Source organism: Trachypithecus francoisi, unplaced genomic scaffold (genome assembly GCF_009764315.1).
Source record: "Trachypithecus francoisi isolate TF-2019V2 unplaced genomic scaffold, Tfra_2.0 Lachesis_group7, whole genome shotgun sequence".
Taxonomy (NCBI): Eukaryota; Metazoa; Chordata; class Mammalia; order Primates; family Cercopithecidae; genus Trachypithecus; species Trachypithecus francoisi.
Genome location: NW_022681472.1, coordinates 58,077,816 through 58,094,964, shown reverse-complemented (window position 1 = coordinate 58,094,964; position 17,149 = coordinate 58,077,816). Strand labels below are relative to the sequence as shown.

General features: G+C 39.8%; 1 long non-coding RNA gene across 1 annotated transcript in view; it reads left to right on the top strand.

The window, feature by feature from the left end:
- The window catches only part of LOC117079216, a 64,605-nt gene extending 57,560 nt beyond the window's left edge, over positions 1–7,045 (top strand). Inside the window, exons 2-3 of the long non-coding RNA XR_004435320.1 lie at positions 6,512–6,613; positions 6,734–7,045. This is a non-coding gene — a long non-coding RNA (uncharacterized LOC117079216). The remainder of the gene's footprint in view (positions 1–6,511; positions 6,614–6,733) is intronic.
- The last annotated feature ends 10,104 nt before the right edge of the window (positions 7,046–17,149 follow it).

Genomic DNA, 17,149 nt, shown 5'->3' with positions numbered 1-17,149 from the left:
AACAAAAGGTAACAAATATTTTGTGTGACCAAAATATTCCTTACCCTCTCCCCAAAATGAAGAAACAAAAGGTTCCAAAAGTCATTAAGTCCATCCCTATGAGACAATCATGATGGATATCTCTAGACTATGTTAATGACCTTTCAAATTCAGTCACAGTGCCACCTGAATATTTTGTTACCTAACAGTGAATCACAATGTTAACCACCACCATCAATTCTTATATTCAATAATAAAGGAATAGAGGAGACTAGAGAGAATTATAAATAAATATACTGGTAGTTATATATACAAATCAAATATAATAGTTTTGTAGCATATACTAATATACATATTACTATATGAATACATACATATACATATTCATGAACACACTAACTACATAGGACAAGCAAGGAAGGAAATATGAATAGCTGTTAAGAGTCCCTAAGTCTATAAATGGTCACAAGGAGGCTGTTGAACTTTCTTCTACCACTACTCTTTAGTGTTTCCTTTGTTTTCATAAGAATTTCAGCTGATCAGAGTTATTTACCTGATGAATTAATTCAAGCCTTCATTATTGAAGAATCTGCATCTTTAGTAGCTCTGCTTAAACATTTTTTTTTGTAATTATTATTATTATTTTTTTAGACAGAGTACTGCTTTGTCGCCCAGGCTGGAGTGCAGTGGTGCAATCTTGGCTCACTGCAACCTCTGCCTCCTGGTTTCAAGTGATTCTCCTGCCTCAGACTCCTGAGTAGCTGGGATTACAGGTGCAGACAACCATGTCCGGCTAATTTTTGTATTTTTAGTAGAGACAGGGTTTCACCATGTTAGCCAGGCTCGTCTTGAACTCCTGACCTCAAGTGATCTGCCCACCTTGGCCTCTCAAAGTGCTGGGATTACAGGTGTGAGTCACTGCATCTGGCATTTTTTTTTTTTTTTTTTGTAAATTCTTACTAATTTTTATTCTTGGATATGGGAGTATTAAGAAGTACCTTAGATAATGAATCTTCTGGGTGCCAAACATAATCCTTCTCACCACCATTGTGCAGCAGCAACCTCATTTTCCTTTGGTAGTTGGGATAAATCATGCCAGCCAGTCAGAAGAGTAACCCTTTGCCTATTGGATCAGGGGCACAAGGAACCCAGAATGATCAGGCACCCTTTAAACTTCCAATTCAGTGCAGCTTTTGTTGTGTCTTCTTGTGGAAGAATTTATCTTTTAAGAACCAAGACCGGCTGGGCAAAGTGACTCATGCCTGTAATCCCAGCACTTTGGGAGGCTGAGGTGGGCAGATCACCTGAGGTCAGGAGTTCAAGACCAGCCCGGCCAACATGGTGAAACCCTGTCTCTACTGAAAATACAAATAATTAGCTGGGCGTGGTGGCATGTGCCGGTAATCCCAGCTACTTGGGAGGCCGAGACAGGAGAATTGCTTGAATCCAGGAGGTGGAGGTTGCAGTGAGCTGAGATGGTGCCACTGTACTCCAGCGTGGGTGACAGAGAGAGACCCTGTCTCGAACAAACCAAACCAAACCAAAACAAAACAAAAACAAAACAAAACACCAAGACCTCCAAACCCACCAAAATCAAAGTTGCAGGGATGGGTAGAAAAAAATTATATAATTGGGTTCATAGGTGCAATAGGAGAAGCTACTCCCATTTCCACTTCTTGATTCCTGGACCTAGATATTCTGCTTATATTCCCTTACACTGGTTGTTAACTTAAAGCCTAACTGCATCCTGTCTTAATCCATTCAGAGTGTTGTCTCCCAACTGTTGCTATAATTGAGTTTTCAGCAGGCCATCTAGCCAGCTGCTTGCTTTCTGGGCAATGGTGTGTATGGATCTATGGCATGAGTCCATTGCTGCACTTCTTACTGTTACTAGAACCAGAAACTAAGAACTTCTAACATGAATGGCAGCACCAGCAGTAGAGATTGTGTAGGTTGATGAGATAAGAGAAACTTCATAATTTTTAATCCTGAAGTTTATATCTGTGTCAGACCCTGACTTTTACTTCTACACTTTTCAGTAAGATATGAAAAATATTGACCAAATCCTACTGTAACTAAATTTAAAGTTATTTAGTTCATTAGAGTTTCTTGAATGGGCTCCTAGATGGATGGGATTTATTACCACATGATTTAAATTACCCTGGAATTGTGACAGCAGGGATTCAACCTTTAATGCCATGTAAGGATTAATCAATAGCAAAGTTTCTGAGTCTTTGTGGATCTAAAACTCTTATCAGTAAAGATAATACCAGTAAAGATAAAATAAAACGCCCCTTGATCAAGCCATGACAGACTAAGGTTTCTGTAGGGGTGCCTTTTAAATGGAAATAAAACATGTGGTCTATGAAGAAATTAGTATAGATTTGAATCACAGAATGAGAAAGGAGGTCATGAATTCTCCTTTTACTTTGAAATAAATTACCAGCAAGACTGAAATATGTGAGGCAGAAGTCAACATAAAGATGTAAGAGCTGATAAGGGTCCTTTCAATTTTAAAATTACCTTTTTAAATGCAGTTCAGATTATTCAGAATGAGGTGGAGAGTAATTGCTCCATTTATTTCTATTTACTATTAAAATTTAGCACCATCCCAGAACCCAGAAGGCAAAGTTGTTTTCTGCCTAGATACCTAAATATATTTTCTCCATTTCCATTTCTTTAAACATGGCCATGATACCGTTTTGTAACATAATTACAAACATACTTTGCAAATACATCTATCTATGGCTCATAGGATTTATAAGAAACAAGAAATAGCCTATGTTTTGAAAGTGTTATCTTCTTAAAGAATAAATCTTTGCTCTGAAAATCTACATATGGATATCCAGTGTGTCCAGATCTCTGGGGAAGGAGGGAAGGTGTTTAAGACTTAGACAAAAAAAAAGAAAAGCATATTTTCCCATGAAAGTTGAAAACCAAAACAAAAGAAACGTAAGGAAATATTGTCACGTAGAGAAGATAAAGCAAGAAAGATGGGATCCACCTTCCTTGAAAGCACAAACAGAATAGGTAAAAGCAGAGTCGTTCTGGCTAACTGAGGTTGGGAAATTGAGGGTGGGAGTGGGGAAGGCAAGTCCAGATAAACAATCCCTCCTCCAACTCACCCCTAACCAGGCTGTTCCAGAAGAGGACTCTGTGGAGCTCGATTTTGAAATCACTGTCTTAAGGAAAGAAAAATTAGAAGATGTTTCTGTTTTCAAAATTTTAAGTTCTAAATGTATAGCTGAACTGATAGCAGTGGCTACATGTCCAGTCCTTTTTGGAGCAACTGTTGTGCTCTTGTTATCTCTTCCTCTGCTGGTTCCTACTTATTCTTGCATGCCTTTACTCACTTTGTACCTTCTGCTCCCCAAATCCTACCTATCCTTTACGATTCCACTCAGGCTAGGTGCTGTGGCCCTTGCCTGTAATCTCAGCACTTTGGAAGGCTGAGGCGGGTAAATCACTTGAGGTCAGGAGTTGGAGACCAGCCTGGCCAACAGGGTGAAACCCTGTCTCTACTAAAAACAGAAAAAATTAGCCGGGCGTGGTGGCTGGCACCTGTAATCCCAGCTGCTCAGGAGGCTGAGGCAGGAGAATCGCTTGAACCGAGGAGGTGGAGGTTGCAGTGAGCCGAGATCGTGCCACTGCACTCCAGTCTGGGTTACGGAACAGGACTCCATCTCAAAAAGCAAACAAACAAACAAACAAAAATTCAGCTCAAATCCTATCTCTTCTGTGAAGTCTTTCCTGATCTTTCAAGTTGAATGTAACCTCTCCCTCCTCTGAGGTCCAATCATTTCACTGCATTTGTATTTGTATCAATTAATTAAATATTTATCATTGAATGCACTAGCATGGTGCTAGGAGTTAGGGATATGGTGGTGAATGAGATAGGTATGGTCCCTGGCCTTTAGAGAACTGATTTAGTGGTAGGTAGTAGTGGTAGGGACAGCCAATAAAAAAGTAAGCAAATAAACGACTAAGTACGGTTTATGATAACTGCCATGCAAGAAAGAAACTGGGTGATGTAATAAAGTATAGCTGGATCTCAGTGTGCACGTGTGTGGGGGTTACATTGGAACATGGTGTGGAAGTCCTGACTGAGCGGCTGGCATATGAGCTGAGAGATACAGGAAGAAAAAGGAAATGGGAAGGCTGGGGAGAACCACACCCAGAATTATAATATGAAGTCCCAAAGTCTGAGGAACAGAGAACAGAAGGCAAGAAGCAAGTCAAATTGGGATGCCGAGAAGCAGAAAATCTAAAGACGGAGATAGCAGCAGGGACCAAGGAAAACAATCTTAAACAACTTCCAGATGAGAGCCCGGATGCCCGGGGGGCCTTCTTGGAGGTCCTTCAAAGTTGCACATTCTTCTAGGAGAGGATCCCTGTCTGGGTTCATCTTTGTATTCCCTGCAGAACCTAGCACAGGGTTTAGCACATGGGAGGTACTCAGCAATTATTGGTAAAACAAGAAATAAAGTCCCAACTAATTCCTCCATGAAGATGCCTCTGATCTTCAGCAAATGTTCTTTCTTTCCTCTGAAACTCAGTGAGCCTATCTGCCCTGCCAATGTAACACATTGTGTTTTTATCTACATTGTATTATAGAGCCAGTGTTGGGCATGGGAGCTATATTTTTTCTGATGTTGGACTGGCCTGTCTTTACGTCCTCATGGCCTGCAATCTGAATGGCAGTCTTACTTGTCCTGCTGACTTTCAAAAGCAAATAAATAAGCACCATGCATACAGCCAGTGTTACCAGGTGGTGTCCTGAGAAACCAGCTGTGGGGGCAGGAACGGTGAGGGGATAAATCCTGATTTGTGGCATTTGTCCAATTCTATTGTGTAAATGCTCCCACTGGCTTGCAAAATTCCTGACTACTCAACAATCAGCTCTCAAGACTCCAGCACACTGTATGGCCTCAAGGTTGGTGCCCAGGACCTTCAGCCTGCCTGTCAGAAGGATCTTTGCAGAGAACTGCACTTTGTTCTGCGTGCCACATACAAGAGACCTAGGGAATGTTTTGAAGGCTTGGGAGATGAACTGCAAAGATGATAAAATGATCAGTGGGTTGGTGCCCATGTAAGCAGGGAGAAGAAGCCTCTCTCTTCACTTGCTCTCATGGTCTCTGGCAGCTTTACAGGAAACAGTGAAAATGATCTCCTATAGCCTGGAGCTGGATTCTCCCCTTCGCTCATTCTTGGGGAGTCGTAGGCAAGGCAGCTGCCTGAACATTCAAGGCACTCTCCTCTCTTTAGACTGCCTTGCCTAGAACCAGACCAACTATGTATTGGGGGCATCACTGAGTGCAACAAATCTCTACTTACTGTCAAGTCACTATTAGGTTGGTGCATAAGTAATTGTGGTTTTTGCCATTACTTTTAACGGTGAAAACCGCAGTTGCTTTTGCACCAATCTAATACTTAGGCTTTCTCCGACATTCTACAAAAGTTGCAGGAGCAGGTGTGATGGGTGCAGGAGTGATAGCCTGGCTGATAGGAGTTGTCACAGTGTTTAATGAAAGTACTGTCCCTTTCTGATAATGCCTTGTGCTTATAATTCTCTGACATTTTGGGCAATATTCTGCTAGAAAATCAGACCACATATCCTTCTAGTGAATCAAAGATACTCTGAGAAATGCCAAAGGGATGGGGAAATGTGTGAGAGTGAAAGGCTGGTGGTGACTTTCAGAGTAGATAAGGATAAAGTAAGGAGTTCTGGGCCAAATATTCCAAGCTATACATCAGCTTACATTTTTTCTAACTTAACACTCAGGAAGAAGGTTCTGCAATTCAGCCTATCCACTGGAAGGAGAAAGAGTTGGGCCTTTACATGAGTTTCCTATCAGTGCTGTAACAAATTACTGCAAACGTGCTTGCTTCAAACAACATGATGTATTATCTTGCAGTTCTGACAAATCTGAAATGGGTCTAATCAGGCTAAAGTCAAGATATTGGCAGGGCAGTTTTCTTTCCAGAGGCTCTAGGGGAAAACCTGTTTCTTTGTTTTTTCCAACTTCTAGAGGAGACCGTCTCCATTCCTGGACTCTTGGGCCCCTTTCGCCGTCTCCAAAACCAGCGATGTTGCATCTCTCTCTGTTTTCTGTGGTTTGCATCTTCCTCTGCTGCTTCTGCTCCCTCTTGTACTTCTAAGGACCTTCATGAATGTGTTGGGCCCACCTGGATTACACAGGCTTATGTTCCTACTTAAGGCCAACTGATTAGCAATTTTAACTCCATCTTCAACTCTTAATTTAACTCCTTTAGGGCCTGGGGATAATGATGTGGATATCTCTGAGAGGTTATTATACTAATGACCTCACGCTAGATTCCAACCCAGCATCTACAGAGCTTTATGACCATGGGCAAGTCAATAACCTTTTTAAAAAGCTTCATTTGATAGTAGGGTAATAGTAATACTTTCCTTGTGGATTTTTGGTGAAGATTAAATGTGCGAATGTGTGCGATGTGCTTGAAGAGTGCCTGGCACACAGCAAGCACTGAGTGTTAGCTATTTTTATTTTAGACTCAAAGAAACTCACTCATCTGGATCTGGATTAGAGACCCCTCTTGTGAACCCTCAAGACAGTGGCCCTTCTCTGACCATAGCGCACCTCTGAATTATTAGGTTGGTGCAAAAGTAATTGTGGTTTTTGCCATTAAAAGTAATTGCAATTTACTTTTTTTTTTGCACCAATCTAATATAATGTCACCATCTGTTTATGTGTCTCTTTCCTCTATTAAACAGAGTTCCCTGAGGGTAGGAGAATTAGCTTATGGATCTTTGTAACTTCATCATGCTTCATACAGAAGAGGCTTTCCAAGAAATGGCTGAAATATATTACTATTACTAGTAAAAAAAAACCCCTAGTCTTTTCATAAGACAAATAAAAGTTAATGGGTAAAAATGTCTCTGTTGTATAATTTTCTCCCACAACATGTTCTTCAAAATTCTAGGACCTCCTACCATTTGTCTTTTATGGAATACTTTCAAGATTAAACAAAATTATCAAATTAATTATTATTATTAAAAGTGTTAATTGGTTGGGCATGGTGGCTCACGCCTGTAATCCCAGCACTTTGGGAGGCAGAGGTGGCGGATCACCCGAGGTCAGGAGTTCGAGATCAGCCTGGCCAACATGGTGAAGCCCGTCTTTACTAAAAATACAAAAATTAGATGGGTGTGGTGGTGCACGCCTGTAATCTCAGCTACCTGGGAGGCTGAGGCAGGAGAATTGCTGGAACCCCAATGATGGAGGCTGCAGTGAGTCGAGATCATGCCACTGCACTCCAGCCTGGGTGACAGAGCGAGACTCTGTCTAAAAAAAAAAAAAAAAAAAAAAAAAAAGTTAATTGATGAAAAGTGTTTGCTTTAGAAAATTAGTATTCATGAGAAAATTCAGAAGATAACTGATCAGCTGTCACTGCCAACATTACTGGTCTGCCTCTTCACATCCATGCTTTGGAGATGAAGAGTAGTACTGAAGTAGTACTGTGCTATGACAGTGAACAATCGTTTTTAATGAAAACCTCTCTACTCCCTCCACACAGTGAAGTTGTGACTTTGGTGGGGTATGTCAACATATCCTTAGCTAGTAAGCACAAGCTATAATCAGATGCAGAGATATTATTAAATACACATGTAGGAGGAAAGAAACCATAATCTAGTTGTAGGGTGTAGAGATATGATCATCCTTGAATAGAGATCATCCTTGAAAAGAAGAGACATTTAAAAGAAATAGGTTCCTTTTATAGAGCCTGTAAACTGAAGGGGAAAGAAGAGATCTAAAGGGAAATTCCAAAGTCTTAATTAAGATGTCAGGCTTAAGTTATCTCAAAGGGAGTCTACAAATTCTGAGGTTTCATAAGAGGAAGACTCTTCTGTGGGCAAAATTCAGAAAAGATTGGCTTTTAGGTGGCTATGTGGGGTGTAGCTTTGATCTAAGGCACCATGGATTCAGTTAGAGCTCAGCGTGAAGATCTCTCCTTCAAGCAAGTGCATACGAATATTAGAGCATTTTCCCTGCAATGTAACATAGGTTTATGTGTGAGTCTCTCTCAGTAGACCTTATGGTTGGTGAAGTATGTACTAAGCTTTGATTCCTATAGATAGAGGGCCCTAAATTATGCATATCATAGAGAAAACAGAGTAACTGTTTGAGCTGAATAAAGGAGCTTGTCTCATAGAATTTAAGATCCAGAAGGGAGCAAAGAAGCCTTCTACATTGGTGGGCTCCAAATCTATCTGAATAACAGAATTGTCTATGGGGTGGGTGAGGGTACTTTTTATTAATAAGAATACTAACTCTAAAACACAGAGAAGATACATCCCCTTACTCTCTCAAAGAGAGGCAACTCAAAGTACCCACCTAACCAGTCTATCCAGGGACAGATCTCTGGTATAGGGACTTGAAATTTTGTGGCCCAGGCAATCTCTCTTGCTTCACCATCACGCCCGCTCCATGCTTCCAGGTGATTCTGATGAGATTTTGGGCCAACTGTTTTCAAACCTCTGCTAAATGGCATGTTCAATTTAGAGAGCATATAAAAAGCAGCTGGGAACTTTTTCTACTGATCAGCCCCCCTCCCTAAGCCTTTTCTCCTGTTACAGAGGTTTTGGTATGCCATCCAGAAAGGAAAATGTCTCAAACATACTTTGCTACTCTAAGTGTGATTCCTGGGCAAGAAATATCAGCATCACCTGGGAACTTGTTAGAAATGCAAATATCAGGCCCAAATCCAGAGGTAATGAATTACCACCTGCAGTATAACAAGACACCCAGGTGATTCTATGGATCTAAAGACTGAGAAGCATTATTTTAGACTAGAGTGATCAGGAGTGTATAGTTTGAAAATGCTTTTTTATAGTTATTTACATGTTTTTTTGAAAACAGCATTATTGAGCTATATTTCACATGCCAAACAATTCACCCATTTAAAGTGTGTTATTCAGTGACTTTTAATACATTCAGAGTTGTGCAATCATCACCACAATGCATTTTAGGACATTTTCATCTCCCCATCAGGAAACCTAATAGCCACAGCTATTATTCTCCATTTCCCCTTCATCCCTGCAACCCTAGGAAATTGCCAATTTACTTTCTGTCTTTATAGATTTGCCTGTCCTAGACATTCCATATAAATGGAATCATACAATATGTGATGTTTTGTGACTGGCTTCTTTCACTCAGCATAATGTTCTTAAGGTTCATCCATATTGTAGCATGTATCAGTACTTCATTTTTTAATAGCCAGATTATATTCCATTGTATGGATATACCACATTTTTAAAAATCCATACGTTAGTTGATAGAAATTTAATTTGTTTTCACTTTTTGGCTATTATGAGTAAAGTTGCTGTGAACACTTATGTTCAAGTTTTTGTGTGGATATATGCTGTGATGGTTAATACTAGGTGTCAACTTGATTGGACTGAAGGATGTCTAGATAGCTGATAAAGTATTGTTTCTAGGTGTGTCTTTGAGGATGTTGCCAGAGACTGACATTTGAGTCAGTGGACTGGGAGAGGAACACCCACCCTCAATGTGGGCAGGCACCATCCAATCTGCTACCAGTGCAGCTAAAATGAAACAGGTGGAAGAAGGTGGGATAAGCTGGCTTTCTGAATCTTTTGGCTTTCATCTTTTTCCCCGTGCGGGGTGCTTCCTTACCTCCCTCCTGCCCTTAGACATCAGACTTCAGGTTCTTTGGCCTTTGGGCTCTTGGACTTACACCAATGGTTTGCCGGGGACTCTCAGACCTTTGGTCACAGACTGAAGGCTGCACTGTCAGCTTCCCTGCTTTTGAGGCTTTTGGACTCAGACTGAGCTACTACTGGCTTCTTTCTTCCCCAGCTTGCAGATGGCCTATTGCAGGACTTCTCCTTGTGATCATGTGAGTCAGTTTTTCTTAATAAACTCCCTTTCATATAGCTGATTAGTTCTGTCCCTCTGGAGGATCCTGATTAATACATATACTTTCATTTCTTCTTAAATACCTAGGAGTGGAATACTGGGTCATATTGTAACTCTATGCTTAACATTTTGAGGAACTAATAAATACTTTCGCAAAGTGGCTACGCCATTTTTCAATCTCACTAGCAATGTATGAGGGTTCTAAGTTTTTCTGGATGATGGCTAATCATATCACAAGGACACTTGGGTCTCAGAATGAATAATGCACAACACAAAGGTAAGTAAAACTCATTTACAACCACACACAAATAAAAATCCCTGACTAGGCAAGGCAATCATGAGCAAAAAGAACAAAGCTAGAGGCCTCACACTATCTGCTTTCAATCTATGCCACAAAGTAATAATTCAAACAGCAAGGTTCTGGCATAAAAATGGACACACTGATCAATGGAACAGAATGGGGAGCCAAAAATGAACCTATACATGTACTGTCAATTGATTTTTGACAAAGATGCTAAGAATACACAGGGGCAAAGGATAGTCCCTTCAATAAATGGAGTTAGGAAAAATGGATATACACATAAAGAAGAATTAAATTGGACCTTTATCTCATCCCATATACAAAAATCAACTCAAAAGGAATTAAAGACTTAAGCATAAGACTTGAAACTATAAAACTACTAGAAGAAAACATAGGAGAAAAACTATATGACATTGGTCTGGTCAATGAGTTTTTGGATTTGACCCCCAAAGTACAGGCAACCAAAGCAAAAATAAACGAATGGAATTGCAAGAAACTATAAAGCTTCTACACAGCCCAGGAAACAACAGTATGAAGAGACAATCTATGGATTAGGAGACAATATCTGAGAGCCGTACATCTATTAGAGATTAATATCTAAAATATATAAAGAACTCAAACAACTCAATAGCAAGAAGACAAATAATCTGATTTTGAAATGAGCAAGGGGCCTGAATAGACATTTCTCAAAAGAAGACATACAAATAGCCAACAGCAATATGAAAAAATGTTCATCATTGCTAATCATTAGGGAAATGCAAATTAAAACCACAGTGAGCTATCACCTTATACCTATCAGAATGGCTATTATCAAAAAGACAAAAAAGTAAGTATTGGCAAAGAAGTGAAAAAAAGGGGACCCTTGTACATTGTTGGTGGGAATATAAATAAGTACAATCATGGAAAACTATATGGAGTTTTCCTTTAAAAATGAAAAATAGAATTACCATATAGCCCAGCAAACTCACTTCTGGGTATTTACCCAAAATATTTGAAATTAACTTGTTTAAGAGATGTTTGTACCCCCCATGTTCATTGCAGCACTATTCACAATAAGCAAAACATGAAATCAACCAAAATGCCCATCAACAGAGATGGATAAAGAAAATGTGCTATACAAATATATACGTAATAGGATACTATACATCCTTTAAAAAGAAGGAAATCCTGTCATTTATGAAAACATGGTTGGATTTGGAGAACATTATGCTAAGTGAAATATGCCAGGCACAGAAAGACAAAATCTGCATGTTCTCACTTACATGTAGAACCTAAAACAATCAAACTAATAAAAACAGAGAACTGAATGGTGGCTATCAAGGTTGAGGGTGGGAAGGGGGAAATGACAGTCAAAGAATATGAAGTCTTAGGAGGAATAAGTTTTTCTTTTGAGATCTATTATTGCATGTTGTGGCAAATATAGTTAATAATAGTGTATTATACATTTCAAAATTGCTAAGAGAATAAATTTCAAATGTTCTCACCACAAAAAATGATAAATATTTGAGGTAATGGATACATTAATTCATTTGATTTAATTATTCTACATTGTATTCATAAATCATAATTCATAAATCACTTTGTATCCCATAGATATGTACAATTATAACTTGTCAATTTACAATAAAATTTTAAAAAGAATAACCAGAACTCTCATATATTGCTGTTGAATGCAACTTCGAAAACAGTTTGGCAGTTTCTTTTTTATTGATACACAATAATTTTACATATTTTTGGGGATTTTAATATAGGTATATGACATATAATGATCAAACCAGAATAATTGGGATATCCATCACCTCAAGCATTTATCATTTCTTTGTGTTGGGAACATTTCAAATCTTCTCTTCTAATGATTTTGAAATATACAATAAATTATTGTTAACTATAGTCACCCTACTGTGCTATCGAACACTGGAACTTACTACTTCTATCTAGCTGTGTTTTTGTACCCATTGACCAGCCTCCTTTCATACTGCTCCCCTTCCCAGCCTCTGGTAGCCACCATCTGCTCTCCACTTCTATGAGTTCGTTCGCTTTAGATTCCACATATAAGTGAGAACATGTGGTATTTGTCTTTCTGTGTCTGGTTTAGTTCACTTAGCATAATGTTCTCCAATTGCACCTACATTGCTACAAATGACAAGATTTCATTCCTTTTTTTTGGCTGAATAATATTTCATTGTGTATATATACCACATTTTCTTCATTCATCCATTGACAGACACTTGGGTCGATTCCATACCTTCGCTATTGTGAATGGTGTTGCAGTAAATATAGAAGTGTAAGTATCTCTTTGATATGCTGATTTTCTTTTTTTTTTGGATATATACCCAGCAGCTGGATCATATGGTAGTTCTATTTTTTGTTTCTTGAGGAACCTCCATACAGTTTTCCATAGTGGTTGTACTAATGTATATTTCTACCTGCAGTGTATTAGCATTCCCCTTTTCTCTCCATCCTTGTCAGCATCTGTTATTTTCTGTCTTTTTGATATACATAGTTTAGCTATATATATCATAGTTATACACTTACCATGGGATCTAGCAATGCCAGTCCTATGTATTTGACCAAATGTAATACTAACTTCTATTCACACAAAAAACTGTAGGCAACTATTTTAGTAGCTTTATTAATAATTGCCCCATACTGGAAATAATCTAACTTTCCTTCAACTGATGAATGAATAATAACCTATGGTACATTCATACCATAAAAATAAATCATTGATGTACTTAACAACACAAATGAATAACACATGCTTTATGCTAAGTGAAGTCAGACTTGAAAGGCTACATACTATATGATTCATTGATCTGACGTTCTTGAAAAGAAAGAGCCACAGAGGCAAAGAACACATCAGTGATTGCCAGGGGCTAGGTTTAGGGCAAAGGCTTCACTACAATGGGCAGTAACATTATTGGAGGGGTGACAGTGCTCTGAATTCTGATAGGAGTGATGACTATTCAACTGTGCATCTATTAAAACCCGCAGAACTGTTTATTAAGAAAGTGAATTTTATTGTTTGTCAATTAAAAAATAAATTTCAAAAGAGCCCTCAATGACTTTGCATTGTTCTTAGAATAAATTCCAACTGAGAATAAATTTTATGTTCCTGATCCTGAGTTGCAAAACGGTCTATGGTCTGGCCCTGACACTCTGTGACCTTGTTTTTTACTCCCCTTTTGTCCACTGTATTAAACTCATTTTATGCATCCTGTAAGATTGATGATAATGCACCAGTTTGCTAGAGTGAACCTAGCGGTGGTCTGTACTGTCACTGCGTTCAGGAGGCCAGGTTGCTACTACTTCTGCTACTACTTTGGATTGAGGTGCTCACTGTGGCTGCTGCTCCCAGTCCCTCAGGGTGCTCTCAGGTACAGCCAGCCCAGCAGTGCCTCACCTCCTGTCATATGCCTTGCCTTCCACCTTGGGACTTCCCTGATGTTGTCCAGGCAGCTACTTTGTGGCCACTCACAGGCAACCTAGGAGGGCTAAGTTAACTAATGGGAGACTAAGTTGACTAATGGGAGAAGGGAGCCTGCCAGTAAGTTTTCTCTCTTCCAACCACACCAGTAGCCTTCCTTCACTACCGACAGATGTTTGGAGCTTCAGAAGCATTACATTGCTTCTCTGAAGACCATAGATCAGTACCTCTCTCTTGGATCCCTCCTAAACTCTCAGCAATGCCCCCACACTGCCTCCTGACCAACCCATGGTGCTCCTGCAGACTCAAGTGGCAATGCCCAGCTACAGAATGCACTTCCTTGTGGTTGCTTTCCCTCTTCTCCTGACTCACTTCCCTTTCCTCTCAGTCCTACGCCCCTGTGGCTTCACTTCCTTATGTACTGTTCATGCCTAACCTTTTGCTCAGGCTCTACTTGCTGGGGAGTTCAGCCAAAGGCGCCCCCACCAAGCTCTAGCCGCATCTGATTTCCTTGATTCCAGAATAAGCTGTGTATTTCCCCCAACCTACCCTCAAATAAGAGACTTTGCACTATGTTTCCTCTACCTGGCTCCTTCCTCAGCTGTTCCGTCAATCATTCTATGTGAATATTGACATATGCACTCATCTAATATGTGTCTTATGTGCTCTATTTATTTTTCTCTCATTAAACTATAAGCCCCACAAGAGCATGAACCTGTCTTGTTTAGTGCTATATCCTGAGAGCCTAGAGCAGCTCTAAGCACATAGGAGGCCCTTAGAATGAATACTTGCCATTGTTGGACTGGCTAGTCTAAAATCTATACATTCAGTTGCTTGCTTGACACAAACTTGCCATTCAGTGCCCAAAGTTGACCAAATGAGGTGGTGAGAGAACTGTCCCAGCAAATGAGATCTCTTGAGGTGGGAGGCTCTGACCGTAGACTTACTGCCAGTTGTCTCAGTGTTCCCAGGTTCCAATACCACACTGTTGAAAGAGCGTTTAAAAAAGCAGGGCCCAGCCAGGAGTGGTGGCTCACACCTGGAATCCCAGCACTTTGGGAGGTCAAGGCGGGTGGATCACCTGGGGTCAGGAATGTAAGACCAGCCTGGACAACATGGTGAAACCGCATCTCTACTAAAAATACAAAATTAGCTGGGCGTGGTGGCAGGTGCCTGTAATCCCAGCTACTCAGGAAGCTGAGGCAGGAGAATTACTTGAACCTGGGAGGCAGAGGTTGCAGTGGGCCGAGCCGAGATCACGCCATTGAACTCCAGCCTGGGCAACAAAAGTGAAACTCTGTCTTTAAAAAAAAAAAAAAAAAAAGGAGGGCCCAGCATTCAGGCATAAATCTTTATGTCCTTGAATTAGGCAAAGCCTTTTAGATACAACACTAAAAGTACAAGCCTCAAAAGAAAAGATAGATAATTTGTGTTTCATCAAAATGGAAAACTTATGCTTCAAAGAACACCACCAAGAAAATAAGAACACAACCCACAGATATGGAGGAAATACTGATAAATCATAGATCTGATAAGGTACTTACATCCAGAATACATAAAAAACTCACACCTGGATAATAAAATGATAAATAACCAAATTTAAAATGGGCAAAGGATCTGAGTAGACATTTCTGTGAAGAAGCTATATAAATGGCCAACATGAAAAGATGATCCACACCATGAGCCATTAGGAAAATGGAAATCAAATGTTATAAGATACCATTGTATGACAACACATGGAACATATGGGCACAGGGAGGGAACACCACACACCAGGGCCTGTTGAGGGGTGGGGGGCAAGGGGAGGGAGAGCATTAGGACAAATACCTAATGCATGTGGGGCTTAAAACCTAGATGACGGGTTGACAGGTGCAGCAAACCACCATGGCACATGCATACCTACGTAGCAAACCTGCACATTCTGCACATGCATCCCAGAACTTAAAGTAAAATTAAAAAAAAAAAGATACCATTGGACCTCTACTAGGATAGTATAATTTTTTTTTCAGCAGCAAATAACAGGTGTTGGTGAGGATATGGAAGAAATCTGGAACCTTCATATAGTGCTGGTGGGAATGTAGAATGGTGCAGCTGGTATGGGAAAAGGTATGGCAATTTCTCAAAATTTTCCATGTGGAGTTACCATGAGATCTGGCAATTTTACTGCTAGGTATATATATATATATACCCAAGAGAAATGAAAATGTACATCCACAGAAAAACTTGAACACAAATGTTCACAGTAGCATTATCCATAATCGTAAAAAAGTGAACCTAAATGTCTGTCAACTGATAAATGGATAATCAAAGTATGATGGAGCTATACAATGACCTCTTATTTGTTCATGAAGAGGAACAAAGTACTGATGCATGCTACAACATGAGAGAGCCTTGATAACATTAAGCTGAGTGAAAGAAGCCAGTCACAAAGTCCTCATATAGTATTATTCCATTTATATAAAATGCCCAGAATTGGCAAATCTATATATAGAAAAGATAGGTAAGTGGTCACTGGAAGTTGAGGGAAGAAGGGAGTGAGTGCTAACAGGTATGGGATTTCTTTATGGGGTGATGAAAATCAGTTCTCAAATTGGTTATGGTAATAGTTTGTACAACTAACTGTGCATATGCAAAAAACATTAAATTGCATACTTTGAGTGAATAGTATGATGTGTGAATTATACCTCAGCAAAACTGTTTCTTTCTTTTTTTTTTTAATAGTACAGATCATTAAAGAAAAGTCACATCAATAAAGAAAAGTAGATAAAGTGGACTTTAACATCACCTCTCTCTCAGGTATACCACCCCAAGCACCTTCGTAACTGCTGCCTACGCACAGAGTCTGTCCAGACTGCAGGTGATGAACTGATGACCAGGGGACCACTTGTGGCCTACAGATTCTTTTTGCCTTGGCTTATAGAGCACATAAAATATTTAAAAAATAAGTTACTAATATTTTACAATTAGAAGAGTTCGTATTAAATGTGAACTTCTGGCTTCTCCTGGGGGTAGGGGGAACCAAACCAAAGTAAAATAAAATACCCCGACTTGATGGCCACACTGGACCTTCTTTTCCCATGTAGAAAAATGAGGCCACCTTTTTCAGGGCCATTGTGCCATTCTCAGTTTGTCTCTGTATAACCATTTAAGTTACTTCTTTGTCACCTGCTTTTATCCCTTAGGGACATTTGAGTTTGCAACACCTGTGCAGACCTTTCACTGCATCAAATCTGCCTGGTTTTGGGTCCTGTTGCCTGAGGCCTTGCTTGATGATTGGCTAATCCCATGGTGGTTTCCAACCCTGGCTGCACATCAGAGTCTCCTGGGGCCCACGTGAAAAAAATACCCATACAAAGCTGGACATTCCTGAACCCCAAATTTTTTTTAACAATTAGATTAGACTCTCTTGGGGTGGGGCCTAGTATTAAGAAAAAAGAAAAAAACGAAAAACCAAAAAATCCAACTTTCCAATGCAAATTTTTGCTTGCGTTGGGTTAGCAGGTTAGCCCAGCATTTCCAAGA